We start from the raw sequence: 15,167 nt of genomic DNA, 5'->3' as shown, positions 1-15,167 counted from the left end.
GACGTATTTCGCAACGTCACTGCTAATTGATGACGTCACGATTGTCTTCGTTTAGGATGAATTAATAAACATTTAACACAACAATAAACTATTTCCCTTTAATGATTTTTTTTTTAATATCACCGGAAGACACCGGAAATTAAATTATTGATTTTAAAGTCAGTAGTGTGACGCAGTATGCTATCTCGCGAAAATAAATGAGTTGCGCCACACGCTGCGTCATTAAGTCTACTTAAATAAAAAAATAATGTAAAATTATTGTATCGTCTTTTAAAAATAAAGTAAAATTAAGACGCTTTAGTGTATGTACTGTACTGTACAACATTACCTGTTACTGTATTTGTCAATGCGCCGGCTGGTTGCTCGTAAACGCCAACAGAAAGGCTGGGAGAAACTTCTTTGTTAGGTGTGTCCGTATTGGCCGGCGTGTGAGAGAAATATGAAAGCCTCGCCGTGATTGGCCAAAAAGGACATGGCTCTTCTTTTTTTCTCGCGATTGTTTCCCGTGTGAGTTAATGGCTCCTCCTGCTACAGACGGAGACGGAGCTGGCTCGAGCGGTGTTACGGGGGGTGGGAAGCAGGAACACGGCGGAGAAAAACGGCCAATTACACCCCAAATACCAGCGGGTTCTCTGTCGCAGTTGTCTCGCTGTAACCGGAGAGAGGCCGCCCGGGCACTAGTGCGGGGCTGAGGGTTAAATTTAGACGCGTCTCGGCTAGAGAGGACAGCTCCGTGTGTTTAAAACCAGCGACCAACTCCCCAGATGAACTCCGTCAGAGCCACCAACCGGAGACCCAGGCGAGTGCCGAGGCCGCGCCCGGTGCAGCCCGAGCGGAACAACGGAGACAGAGGTAAGCCAAGGCCCCCGCGGCGGGCTTGAGAGCCACCGAGCGGGACAGCGAGCCGTTCCCCGAGACCGCGCCCGGCCATGGTGCTCAAACGCCGCCCGACCCGAGTAGGAAACACCGAGGCTTCGTTGTGTCTAGCCTAGGCCAGGCCGCGCTTTGTTTGGCTTGTACTGTAGCGCGGCTAGGCTACAAGCTAGCGGAAGATTGGGGGGGTTGTCTCCGTAATGCGTAGCAGCCAGACTGCCGACGTTTCACAGCCGATATCGGCCTTCTTATCTCGGCTTGTGTTTGCGGGGGGAGAAAGGGGGTTGTCCTTTCCAGACACCCTTCGCCATGGTTTATTTCTCCCCTTCGCTGTGTCTCTCGCCGCATTCCCAGCTGTCACTAACGATTCCGAGGGTGTAAATCTGCGGCGTCCCGCAGCACTGCCATCTTTGGGGTGGAACAAAAACATTAAGCGGCCGTCATTTGGGGCGACGAGGCTCGACTAAACACTGCGCCAAAACCGCCGCACGGGCACGAATGTCTATACCTTTTTCTGCTAATTTGGCTGTCCATTTTGTCTGGTGGTTGGAAGACTTTGTTGCCCCCCTTTGCTTTGCTTCCTTCCTTGTTGTGCGTGCTAGCCGCCGCGGCTAGCTGCATTTGTTTACACCGCGGATTTGCCTGCTACGCACTTGGATTTTGGAGCCTTTAGCCTCGCGTTCTTCCTTCAAACGTGCGGCCCGTTTTCGTTGGACTACATCACAATTACACTGCTTACACAGCAGCAACATTTAAAGTGGGTGGGTGTGTGTGTGTGTGTGTGTATATATATATACACCCCATTACAGCGTTATCAATCACGACCAGCCATTGTCTACATGAGCTACTGTCAGCCGTGTATGGGAGCTTCACGCTAAAGTGATCATTTAGTCATATTAAACACTGCAGTTCATGTTCTGCACCGCACCTTTTGTTCCCCTCAGTGTGTGCGTGCTATAAATATATTGATGATGTGTGTAGATGAGGAGGCCCCTGCAGCAGCCGCAGCAGAGATGGCAATTGAGGAGTCGGGTCCAGGAGCTCAGAACAGTCCCCTACCAACTGCGACGCAAGACTCTGCTCCCCAAGAGGAGCGCCGCAGCCTCTGCCGCTGCCTCCGCCTGCCCCAGCAAGGGGCTGATGGAGGTTTGATCTTTTTCGTCGCAGTGTATTTGTGTGTGTGTTCGTCTCTGTGTTTGTGAGCTAGACTGTCCTCCTCTGCAGGGAGCATCCACGTCTTCCACAGAGGCTTTCGGCCATCGGGCCAAGCGGGCACGTGTGTCCGGTAAGAGCCACGACTTGCCAGGTTTGTTTGTTTTGGTTTTTTTGTTGTTGTTTTTTTTTTTATATGATTTATTTTATTAGCGGTGCTGCTGTTGCTTTTCTCCTCCCCCCTTCTGACATGTCCTTGTGGTCCTTTTCAGCAGCGCCAGCAGAACAATATCTGCAGCAGAAACTTCCCGACGAGGTGGTTCTGAAGATCTTCTCCTACTTGCTGGAGCAGGATCTCTGCCGGGCGGCGTGTGTCTGCAAGCGCTTCAGCCAGCTTGCCAACGACCCCATACTATGGTCAACGGATGACACCCGAGGGCTCGTCTGATTATTTTCATGCGGGGAACTGATTTCTTTTTTTTCTTTCTTTTTTTTTTTTTTTCAGGAAGCGTCTGTACATGGAAGTGTTTGAGTACACGCGACCCATGATGCACCCTGAGCCGGGACGCTTCTACCAGGTCAGCCCTGAAGAGCACGAACACCCCAACCCCTGGAAGGAGAGCTTTCAACAGCTCGTAAGTTGTCCTGTCTTATGTAGCGACGTCTTATTCTGTCATATGAGGAGCCTTTTTGAGGATTTAAATATTAAAAGCTGGGGAAGAGACCTATTGAGACCTTTTCAGGGAGTTGCAAAAATAATGACCCCCCCTCCAACTACCCAAAAAAAAAGAAAACATGCCGATTTGCACCTTGTGTGAGGCAGTGAGTGCTGACAAAACAATAGTAATGATGACTACAGTAGGAAAATGACTAAAATATTGACATGGCTACAATTTAAGGTAGGAACAGCCTTTCTTGGATGTAACACGTTTGCACATGGAGTGTACTTGCTTTGACTCTGAGGCCTTTGGTGTACTTAACTTTGTTGCGCCAGCTTCAAGAACGTTTTGTTATAACCTCAATGGTGCATAACAGTTAAATAATGAACCTTGTAACTGTTTTGTAAAGGCACATGAATAGAATATAATTGAATATGAATGAATAGAAAATAACAGTTGAGCTGTATGTATCAGGTTTGTAAAGTTCAATGACGAGCGTATAACAGGCCAACCGTCTGATCAATTCAATAATCCTTAACAGGTTTGCAAACATTCAATCAATGACTTCCATGTAACTGTACAACAGTCGGTAACATTATTTAACACGTTAATAATGCAAATTGTAACAGTTTTTCACTTTAGATGACTGTCATGCTAAACAAATTCAAATCTGTGTTGTGATATGATTCAGTACAAAGGTGCCCATGTAAAGCCGGGCTTCGCCGAGCACTTCTACAGCAACCCGGGCAGGTACAAGGGCAGGGAGAACATGCTGGTGAGTCAAGTTTTGGGCTTGGTGTTTTTTATTTTTTTATTTTTTATTTTTTTTTAGCTAGCATCCCAATACTTTTGATTTTTTTTTCTTTTTTCTTTCCCCCCCCCCCCCCCCCCCCCCCCCCCCCCATCCTCCCCCTCAGTACTATGACACCATTGAAGACGCACTGGGCGGCGTGCAGGAGGCCCACTTTGAAGGTCTGATTTTTGTCCACTCGGGCCTACACGGACGAGTGGATCTACATCGAGTCTCCCATTACCATGATTGGCGCAGGTACGTAGCAACAGGCATGTTGAGGTACGGCCGAGTTACGAGCTATCATGTAGTTTACTTTTGTTTGTTTGTTTGGTTTTTTTTTTTTGGGGGGGGGGGGGGGGGTGGGGGGGTTAATTGAACATGACAAGCAGCCAAATAAAAAAAAATGAAAACACTCGAACAGATACTAACAGATACTAACACATAGTAAAAGAATCCAACTGACTCGCGGCTCCTGATGTCATTGACTAGTAGGGGTGGGACAAAAAACCGATTCGACCGAACCATCGGTCGTTAAGGGGAGCTAAACGGCCGTATCGGTAGCAGACTTGTCAACCGATACAAAATCCGCCGTGAATCCTTAGATGCATTGCTTGTAAAGCTGTGGACCGGATATCGCGTGGCTGTGAATCGGTTTTGAGTGAGGCTTTATGGTTTTCATAACAATAGCAAGAGTTCTGCACCGTGCTCTACTTGTTTTGTTTACATTTCAGTAGCAGCACTATTCAAGCTACTTCCGTGTTTACAGAGAGCGAGCAAAGTAGCGCTCAGAGACGCTTCATTCCCGGATGTTGTAAACATAATGCAAAGACGTTACGCGCCTTGGGGGGGAGCCTACCGTCAACACCGTGCTCGCGACACGGCGCGCGCGCGCGCACAACGAGTGACAACATGCAACAGTGGAGACAGTTAGCAGAAGCTGGTGCCGTACATCTTGGTATTTCCCATTGCTAAAGAGTCCTCTCGGTGCACTTGTATGTCCCGGGCCGGCGTTGGTACTGCGCGCGAGCCAAAAAGAATAACTCCCGTGACGATCCAATGCATGGATTCAAACGACACAGGTATGTCCCACAGCCAACACACCAGCTAAGCTAAAAGGACACTGCAAGTATCTCATTTCTCAGTTTGTGGCTCCCCGTCAATGTACACAACTAGCATGAGCCGCAGGGAACTGAGACGTGCCCGCAATTACGTCATCAAACTCAAAATGAACGACAGTCCAAAAAACAAAACAAACAGTAGTGTTAGAGATAGACCGATATGCTTTTTTTCAGGGCCGATACCGATTCCGATTATCGGTAGTCAAGGAGGCAGATAACCGATATTTGAAGCCGATATTCATTTGCAGTAAAAGTTAAAATGTTGGCACCAAATTGTATAACCGTTCTTTACAATGGATTCTGACACTACACTTTTCATTTTATATCCTTCTATCTGCAATAAGACGTTGGTGGCGGGGGGAGTTAAATGTGGGGGCCAATGTGACATTACCTTTTATAGCATTTGGGATACTTGTAGTTTTATTCTATAAATGTTATATTTTTATATTTTGAAGTAATAGGAGGAACCCTGTCATTCAAAATGTGCATCAGCTGTGGCATTACTTATTACTACAGCAAAAAAAAATTAAAAAATTCCATGAGAAAAACTATTCATCCCTGAACACCATACAGTTCTTGTAGACCTTATTATAATTATTGTTATTGTTACCATATAGACAGTTTTGATAAGCTGAGGATCTTAAATCGAGAACAGCAATATCATGCTACTCCTCTCTACAAGAGAACTGTCAAAAGACACTTCATCATGTAGTTTACTGCCACTTAGGATGCCCCAATCAACGCAGAAAAAGGTAGAGTAAAATAACTTGGTTATAATAATAGTAAGAATAACTTGGTTAAACAGACATTGTTGCGGTGGACCGCTGCCACTTTCTGCTGTTTAATGTGTTTTACACTTATAGACACGTGTGTGTATATGGGCACACTATTCTCTCACTACTGTACTGTACTGTATCACTTAATGGCACAGATGTACTTGTCTAAATAATAACTAGGCTGCAACATTGCTAATTCACATTAACAAGCACTGTCTTAGCTGTCCACATGAATAGTTACTAACACACGAGAAAGTTATACAACACACCAAACATGAGCTCATTATTCAAAGTATGATGCACGTAACGAAATTACATCACTGAACATTAATTGCAGCCGACTACGGCCGTAGATGTTACATATTAGTGGCATCGATTGAGAGGATAATGTCCCAAATGACGGCAGACATGACGTGAAAAGAGAGACAAAACGAGCAAATAAGCACACTATACTTTAGTGCACTTCTCTACTAATGCCAAACATACGGAAGAGAACACGTTCGTGTAGTTAAACGGTGTTTGAGACACTTAATTGGTTACGGAGCGGACTTTAACGAGGTGCACAACGAGCTGTCAATCAAATCGACGTCGAAGCTTAAGACACACAATGGCAAACCAGTGCGACAAATAAACACAATATAAAGTAACTAAACGCTATTTAGTGTCACTGTGGCATCTCACTGCATAATAACCGCTATGCAACAAGTAGTGGACGTGACCCAGAATGCAATGTGTGCGTCACGAGAGGTAAATATAATGACATTACTCTACTCTTAACATGGAACTAGACAATATAATAATGACAACTGTTAATATTTGGAACCTTTCTAACAAACATTATTTACTTAAGTGAAAATGTGTGTGATTCCCTCCCCGAGTAGTTCAAGTAGCGAATTAGCTACTGGGTGTTAGCCTACATGCTAAGCTGAACACACCACTGTTAGCTAGCGGGGATTCAATGCAAGGCAATGCAGCTCCATTCATATAGTGCATTTAATACACAACATAATTCAATATGTTTAGCTTATCATGGTGAAACGATCGGCGGAGTCTCTTCTCTTTTAACTTACCTTCGAAGCATGTGTGTCTCGCGTTGTGGGCGCGTGTGTGACCGGCTACTGTGATACACGGCATACACTACTGATTGGTTCTGGCTTTTGCACGGCTAACCAATCAAATGCTGCTATGGGCGTTACATTGCTGGAGTTGGACTCCATAACAGAGACGCTACGGGCTGCATTCGAAGCGAAAAGACGGAGTTTTAAATGGATCGCTCATATCGGCCGTCAGATTAATAAAACAGACAGATACCGATATGTACCAATATGTCAATATCGGCCCGACCAATTATCGGTCTATCTCTAGACTAGTGATTCCATGGTCATCATCGTGTCTCAGATTAAAAAAACAAAAAAGATGTCATACATTAACCAAAAATGAATGTGATGGCAAACAAAAACAAAAATTGTTAATAAAAAGGGAAATGCACTTTTGGAAATATTTTTGGATATATATAAGTTGTTAAAATGTGTTTGATAGATTTATTGTTCCATAAGGTGGCTTCATATTTCTTTTGGCTGGACGGTAGGTTTATTTCATGTCTTAAATTTATGTTTCTGAAATACTTCACAATGTGGACATATTCTGTTTAATTGTGTTGGTGTCTTTTTAAAGGTTAAATATTTATATTTCAAATTGAATTATCAGACTTTTGTTTTCCTGATCCTGATTTTGAATTAAAAAACAAAACAAAAAACAATTATAACTGTTAATAACAACTAATAAATATTTAAACTGATACATTTTTCAGTCATATCGCCCAGCCCTTTGTTCTGATCCATTTAAATAATTGATTCAATATATAAAAATATAGAAGACATTGTTGTTGTTCTTTTTTTACACATTTGTAGATACTGTAAAAATGTGTGGTCTTTTAAGATTAATGTTTACAAGCAACAAATGTCACTATAAGATTTGAATATTGAAATTAATCGTATCGAATCGAAAATTGTATCGTTCCCAAACTTAATCGAACCGTATCGAACCGTTCTGTTCTGAAAGATAATCGTCTTTCAATCGAATCGCAACTTGTGTATCGAGATACATATCGAATCGGCCTCATGTCAGAGATTCCCACCCCTATTGACTAGGCCACTCCCCCGTTCCCCTTAAAGGCACACGTCAAAACACGAACACACTGCATACATGCCCGAGTCGCTTTTGTCTTAAATACATTTCATGGAATGTTTATTTTTATATACATTCTTTTGTATTTTGTTTTTTGTTTTTTTTTTCTCAATAAAGTCCAATATTTTCTGTTAAAACTATGAAACAAAAAAGAGGGCTGGAACAGCTGAAAGTCATTTCAAAGGGGGAAATTAATGTGAATTACAATCTTGATTATTATTTTTTTTTGGTTTGAGAGTTCAGTATTGTTCATTCGGCAGTCTTACCGGTTCAACATATCATCTTTGCTCTTTATTTTTTAATTTTTTTTTAATGCACATTTTTGTGTGTGCGCGTGCATATGAATTTTTGCTTATTAATTCACCTGAAACCTAATTACCCCCGGAAAAAAAAAAATATATATATATATATATATATATATATATATATATATATATATATATATATATATATATATATATATGTGTGTGTATATATATTAGGGGTGTTTAAAAAAAATCGATTCAATAATCGGCAGAATCGATTTTTTATTTTTTATTTTTATTTTTTTAGGATTCACACCTTGAGCATGGAAGAATGTTATATGAACGGAACATTAAGCCTTAATATTTTATTTTAATGCTGTTCAAACATGAAACAGATTACAACCTCTATAAGACTGAAATTTCAGATAAATAATACATTTTCATATAAATCTTACACTCTACAAGCTTACTGATTAGTATTTTCTAAATTTGAATGAAAAAAAATCGCAACAATCGACTTATAAATTCGTATCGGGATTAATCGGTATCGAATCGTGACCTGTGAATCGTGATACGAATCGAATCGTCAGGTACTAGGCAATTCACACCCCTAATATATATATATATATATATATATATATATATATATATATATATATATATATATATATATATATATTACAAGCTTGACTATGGTACAGACTAACCTTGTAAGTCAAGGTACCACTGTAATTGTCCCTCTTGGTCGCCGCCCTCAGCGCCTGGTAAAGTGGCGGACAAGGTGGTGATTGAGAACACTAGAGATTCCACGTTCGTCTTCATGGAGGGCTCGGAGGACGCTTACGTCGGCTACATGACCATAAAGGTGAGCGAGATGAGGAGAGGCGTAAACGTCCTTCCACCTCACCTTTTTTACAATCGTCTTTCTTTATTTGGCGTGTAATTTAAAACGAGTCTGTTGCATTTTGTAACACTCTGCTCTCCCTTTAAGTTTAACCCTGACGACAAGTCGGCGCAGCACCACAATGCGCACCACTGTCTGGAGATCACCGTCAACTGCAGTCCCAACATCGACCACTGCATCATACGCTCCACGTGCACAGGTACATTGCACCCGTCCGCTCTGTAAAACTCTCTCAAGACACTAAATGCGTCCCACAATGCAGTAGTGCGCAACGACACTCGAGGAAAATCATTTCAAAGTGCAGTCGATATTGGTGGTGACGTAATCATGTGTTAAAGGCTGCGGTTGCCTTTCAGTGGGTTCCGCGGTTTGCGTGAGCGGCCAGGGAGCGTGCCCGACCATCAAGCACTGTAACATCAGCGACTGCGAAAACGTGGGCCTGTACATCACGGATCACGCACAGGTAAGCGCTCCTCATATGGCCTGGGCAAAAAAAAAAACATAAAAATAAAAAGGGCGGCTGCTAACGTGCACGTACGCATCGTTTTCAGGGCATTTATGAAGACAACGAGATTAGCAACAACGCACTGGCGGGCATTTGGGTAAAAAACCACGGGAACCCCATCATCAGACGCAACCACATCCACCACGGGAGAGACGTCGGCGTGTTCACGTTCGATCACGGCATGGTAAACAAACGCAAACATTAAAAGCCTGGGAATTTTTTGCATTTTATTCATCAGGACTACTTCTTTGAAATTGAGTTGGGTTTTTTTTGTTTTTGTTTTTAGCAGCAGCTTAAGTACAAAGCGAGCCCGTAATAATGTGCACTGCTTACACTAACAACATGGCTGCCAACAAAGACGAGCTCATCTTTTAGTGTTGCCAACTTAAGTGATTTGGGCGCTATATTTAGACAATTTTCCAACCTGTGACTTGATTAGCTCAGATTTTTAAAAGTCCTTGATGGTAAACATGATAAACTAATTGAAAGAGCTATTTAAAAAAAATAATACTAATAATTAAATCACTCAGATTATTGATGCACAAACGCAAAAAGGTGAAATGTTAATCGCCACACCATATTGCGTTCTATTTAAATCAAATTATTATTTTTTCCAGTCGGTGTCAGTTCCCCAATCTCAAAGCTATCAATTAGGGTGATTTTGTTGAGAGAAGAATAGTGATAGACAATTATCGGTGGCGATATTTGGCATTTTGGCAAATATCGGCATCGACCTTTCTACCAATCTGAAGGGCACTAAAGCTGGTGTCTCACTGCGCAGTGAATGCTTGAGAATGCGAATTTGGGGTTTTCACTAGGATTTTTTTAAGATGTTCACATAGGGCTTTTACTGGTCACAGACATTTCAAACATATTCAGACAATTCTTCATTGTCTGTGAAGATATTTTGAAACTTTTTACGAACCTGCCGAATACCCCAAATGAGCTACGTTCACATGCCTTTGTCACACAGTGAGACACAGGAACTCTTCATTCATGAAATAAATTATGAATTAAATTAAATTTCCACTTTATAAAACATGATGCTGACACTGGGTACTCCCTACATTTTTTTTAAGTGAAATAAATGTTAATTTGATTTGGTAAAACTTTATTTACAGTTGGAAAATTTAGGGAAAGTATTTACTTGTTTAATATTTAATTTAGCTTAACACATGCTGATGACTCTGGAAGTTCCCTGCAATTTTATAATTTTTAAACAATGCTGTCAATATAGTTTAACATTTAAAATAAAGTTGTTTTTTTTGTTTTTTGTTTTTGTTTTTTTTAATCTTTACATTTTGACACTAATATTTTCTCTTTTCCTGCAAATGGATATCGGCTTGAAATATCGGTTATCGTCCTCCTTGACTGCTACTAGCAGGCCTGCATGCCTGTCATTAAATGACAGAGCTGAAAGGGTTCCAGTGTGTTGTCTTTGAAAGTGTTTTGGGCCCAATTTGCTCAATTTCAAATGTCAATTTATGAAGGATCATGTTACATTTTGTACACCGGGGGGCGCCAACCTCTTGCCAGCCCTTGCACATGTTATCAATTCGCTTTCAGGGCTATTTCGAGAACTGCAACATCCACCGGAACCGCATCGCCGGCTTTGAGGTGAAGGCGTACGCCAACCCCACGGTGGTGCGGTGCGAGATCCACCACGGCCAGACGGGCGGCATCTACGTGCACGAGAAGGGGCGGGGACAGTTCATCGAGAACAAGATCTACGCCAACAACTTCGCCGGCGTGTGGATCACGTCCAACAGTGACCCCACGATACGGTCAGCGAGGGCGGGGGAGCGCTCGAGCACACATCCAACACGTGTTGCCACTGCGAAGGTAGTAACGTTTTTTTTTGTCACAAACAGAGGTAACGCCATCTTCAACGGCAACCAGGGAGGTGTGTACATATTCGGTGATGGGCGGGGTTTAATAGAGAGCAACGACATCTACGGCAACGCCCTGGCGGGAATCCAGATCCGGACTAACAGCTGTCCCATCGTGCGCCACAACAAGATCCATGACGGCCAGCACGGCGGCATATACGTGGTAAATGTGACTTTTCTTTTTTTTTCTTTGTTTTTGTTTTGTTTTTGTTTTAACGCTCAATATCGTGACCGACCGGCAGCACGAAAAGGGCCAAGGCGTTATTGAGGAGAACGAGGTGTACAGCAACACGCTGGCCGGCGTCTGGGTGACCACGGGGAGCACACCCGTCCTCCGCAAGAACCGCATCCACAGCGGCAAACAGGTGACACCAACATGCAACTGTTACTGGAGTGTTTGACGATATGATCTGATAGGATGCCAGTAAACAAAAACGTCACAAAAAAGTATATACATGGATATATTGAGAGAGAGAGAGCGACTTCTGGAAAAAATTTTTGAAATCATGCAAAGTAAAACCTCTTGTAATTTAGTGTAGCAGTTTAAGCCCAATTAAGGATACATGGTTTTGGCAAAGTGCAGTAACACAACCTCGCCACTCGGTAGCGCTAGTACTCTTCATTGTGCTTTGAGAAGGAATGAGGAAATGTAGGCGTTGCTCTGCAACTGCCACTGGTTTCATGGTGTGGCCATCTTTACCCACATTTGTATCCCACTAGTATATTATTCTGTTGTTTAGCCTGTATGTGTATTTGCATTTGGTTTCATCTTTGTGGCCATTTGTCGTGTTGTAGGTGGGCGTGTATTTCTACGACAACGGCCACGGCGTGTTAGAGGACAACGACATCTACAATCACATGTACTCTGGCGTACAAATAAGGTAAGCTTGAAATGTATACAAGGGGGACCAACAGGAGGCACATACTTATAAAATGATACAAAGTTCAAATCCCCGCTGCTTTTGTCATCAACTTAGCTGAGTTATGTCGCGTTTCAAGGCGAGTTTTGGGATTTTATGGAAGGTTCATTTTTTCAAGCTAGCGTTCAAATTTCAATTAAGTTTTCAAGTCACAGTGTGGGTTTGTGTGTGTTGATGAGATGAGCCCCTTCATTCCTTGTGTCTATCACATAAAAATGTTGCTTTGGCGCCATCTTGTGGCATTGTTGAAAGGAGAGGACAACTTTATTGACTGTCTTCATCTTGTCTAAGAGGGAAGAAGTGCTTTGCTGGCATCTATCTAGAAGCAGTAACAAACCTTTTTTGCAGCTGTTGTCGGTTGTATTGTGTCTCTAGCCCGCCATATGTAAATGCAACTTGATGTGATTTTGTTTGTGGTTGCCAGGACGGGCAGCAACCCAAAGATCCGGCGCAACAAGATCTGGGGTGGACAAAATGGCGGCATTTTAGTCTACAACTCAGGTGTGCGTGAAGCATCCCCCACAAACATCCGTTTTAGAGTGCACACGAACGCGTCTTTGACCCCGGTTCGTGCGTGCGTGTGACATGCTAGGTCTGGGCTTCATCGAGGACAACGAGATCTTCGACAACGCCATGGCGGGCGTGTGGATCAAGACGGACAGCAACCCCACGCTGAGGCGCAACAAGATACACGACGGCAGAGACGGCGGCATTTGCATATTCAACGGAGGCAGAGGTAAACGTCACGTCATTTGCATACACGCAGGCCTCGATCGAACCCCTCGCCATGTGCGTGCGTGCGTGCAGGCCTGCTAGAAGAGAACGACATCTTCCGCAACGCGCAGGCCGGCGTGCTGATCAGCACCAACAGTCACCCCATCCTACGCAAGAACCGAATCTTTGATGGCTTCGCTGCAGGTCACAAATCGTAAATGAGCATCTTTGCCATGTTCCAAAAGCGTCCCGCTCAAACCGGCCCGTCCTCCCCACCAGGTATCGAGATCACCAACCACGCCACCGCCACTCTGGAGGGAAACCAGATCTTCAACAACCGCTTCGGGGGCCTTTTTCTCGCCTCGGGCGTCAATGTCACCATGAAAGGTACAAATAGTTACGACAATGTCAAATGAAGAAATGATGTTGACATTTTGGAGAACTTTATTTACAGGAGAAACCGTTCAGGAGCTATTCACATAGTATTTAGTTTAGCTTAACACATGCTGATGACCTTGGAAGCTCCTTGCAATTGGTATCATTTTCAACAAAGCTCTCAATTATTTTTATGTTTAAAATTAAAAGGAAAAACATTAAGTGTTGAAAAGTTGGTTTAACAAACATGCTGAATGGCATTTCAACACAGTAATATATTTTTTTTTAATTTTGATGCCAATATTTTCTCTTTTACAACAAATATCAGTTATCAGCCTCCTTGACTACTAATAATTGGCATCATCCCTGGGGAAAAAACATATCTATCACTAAATAGTATAGCTAAAATGTAACTATGTTTAGTAATGGATGGTCTTTTTAAAAAAAAAAAAAAAAAAAATAGCCTTATATGGTTGTTTTTTATTTAATTTCTTTTAGGGGAGAAAAACGCCTTATTGTCATATTTTTTGGAAGAAAATAACACCTTAATATATGTGGTCTTTTTTTTTTTTGTTTGTTTGTTTTTTTTTTTTTTTTTTTTGGGTAGCATCACAAACTCAAATCAAATAGATGGCGAATTACCGGTCACGATAAAATAAACACCGCGGATTGACGCGACCGCTTCAGTTTGAACCAACCAGTGCAATCACCTTTTTTTTTTCCCTTCCCCCCTCATGAGTGTCTATTCAAGAGTGCTTCAGTAATTAATTAACTTTTGTTCACCCCCAACAACACAAGCTGCTTTAGCTGCTTATATGTCCTCCACATACTCTTAACTTTATGGCAACAGTTTTCCTGCACAATTTGATGATTTTTTTGTTGTTGTGTTTTTTATTTAGCATTATATCTGACCTCTTGTAGCAAAACAGCCTCCACGTGACGAAGCTCACTCCCACTTTGCCGAAGACGCGACAGAACTGGCTGCAGCTTTTGCAGCCTCCCGCGCTCCAACAATGTTTTTATGCAGCAGCGAACGTCCAAATTGACACGAAGACATATAATGTTACATCCTGACGTCAATTTGGGGATATTTAAAATTTTTATCACCCCCCCCCAAAAAAATACACCGGTAATATCGTAGACGATATTTTTTGGAACACCCCTAATAATAAGCATTTTTAAGACTTAAAAAAAAAGATTTATTGTGTTTTTTCCAAGGATGTCATTTGTAGAAAAACATGTTTTAGAAGACATGATGTATAGTACTATGACTGCCCCGCCCCCGGCTGACACATGGATGGAGTAAATGTTGTCATCTTCTTGTTGTCAGACAATAAAATCAACAACAACCAGGACGCCATTGAGAAAGCGGTGAGTCGAGGACAGTGCCTGTACAAGATCTCCAGCTACACCAGCTACCCCATGCACGACTTCTACAGGTGAGCACACAAAGAAAGAAAGCGTCTTTAGTGGACGGCGTGTGATCGGCGTCTTGTCTTCGCAGGTGTCACACTTGCAACACGACAGACAGGAACGCCATCTGCGTCAACTGCATCAAGAAGTGCCACCAAGGCCACGACGTAGAGTTTATACGGCACGATCGGTGAGGAGACGGCCACAATGCAGACAGATTTTTTCATTTGAGCGCATTTGAATTTTTTCCACCCACGTTGAAAATTTTACTGCGAGGAAGCACCCAGCATATGGTGCTACTCACTCGCTTTTGAGTGATTAATAATGCTCCGTTTCGGTCCAAAATCAATGTGAGCGTAGTAAGCCAAAAGTAAATAATGTGGTTGCACAAATGTGCACACCCTCATAAAAACGGGGTGGTGGTTGTTCACAATGAATCACTACTAAACTGCCAACGTTTAACCGCAAATGAAGTTGAGCTGTTCCAGTAATTTTTTTATTTTTTATTTTATTATTTATCTATTTATTTATTTATTTATTTATTTATTTATTTTTGCATATCAAAGATTTTAAGCATGACTTCCCCTTTTCGACGCGTTGGCTTAAAAAACAAAACAAAAAAGATAATAGAACTTTGGCTTCAT

General features: G+C 42.3%; 1 pseudogene across 1 annotated transcript in view; it reads left to right on the top strand.

Moving 5' to 3' along the window:
- Positions 1-505: 505 nt before the first annotated feature.
- Positions 506-15,167, top strand: part of LOC144005458 (F-box only protein 11-like) — a 17,569-nt pseudogene continuing 2,907 nt past the window's right edge. The window contains exons 1-21 of the transcript XR_013279568.1: positions 506-852; positions 1,855-2,019; positions 2,098-2,179; positions 2,298-2,442; positions 2,531-2,660; positions 3,376-3,459; positions 3,602-3,732; positions 8,562-8,668; positions 8,795-8,906; positions 9,064-9,170; positions 9,259-9,396; positions 10,779-10,996; positions 11,084-11,264; positions 11,344-11,466; positions 11,897-11,982; positions 12,446-12,522; positions 12,614-12,757; positions 12,829-12,939; positions 13,015-13,122; positions 14,441-14,549; positions 14,615-14,713. The product of XR_013279568.1 is annotated as an F-box only protein 11-like (transcript). The remainder of the gene's footprint in view (positions 853-1,854; positions 2,020-2,097; positions 2,180-2,297; positions 2,443-2,530; positions 2,661-3,375; positions 3,460-3,601; positions 3,733-8,561; positions 8,669-8,794; positions 8,907-9,063; positions 9,171-9,258; positions 9,397-10,778; positions 10,997-11,083; positions 11,265-11,343; positions 11,467-11,896; positions 11,983-12,445; positions 12,523-12,613; positions 12,758-12,828; positions 12,940-13,014; positions 13,123-14,440; positions 14,550-14,614; positions 14,714-15,167) is intronic.

Source organism: Festucalex cinctus, chromosome 17 (genome assembly GCF_051991245.1).
Source record: "Festucalex cinctus isolate MCC-2025b chromosome 17, RoL_Fcin_1.0, whole genome shotgun sequence".
NCBI lineage: Eukaryota > Metazoa > Chordata > Actinopteri > Syngnathiformes > Syngnathidae > Festucalex > Festucalex cinctus.
The sequence above is the reverse complement of the archived record's forward strand: the minus strand, read 5'-3'. Positions and strand labels throughout refer to the sequence as shown.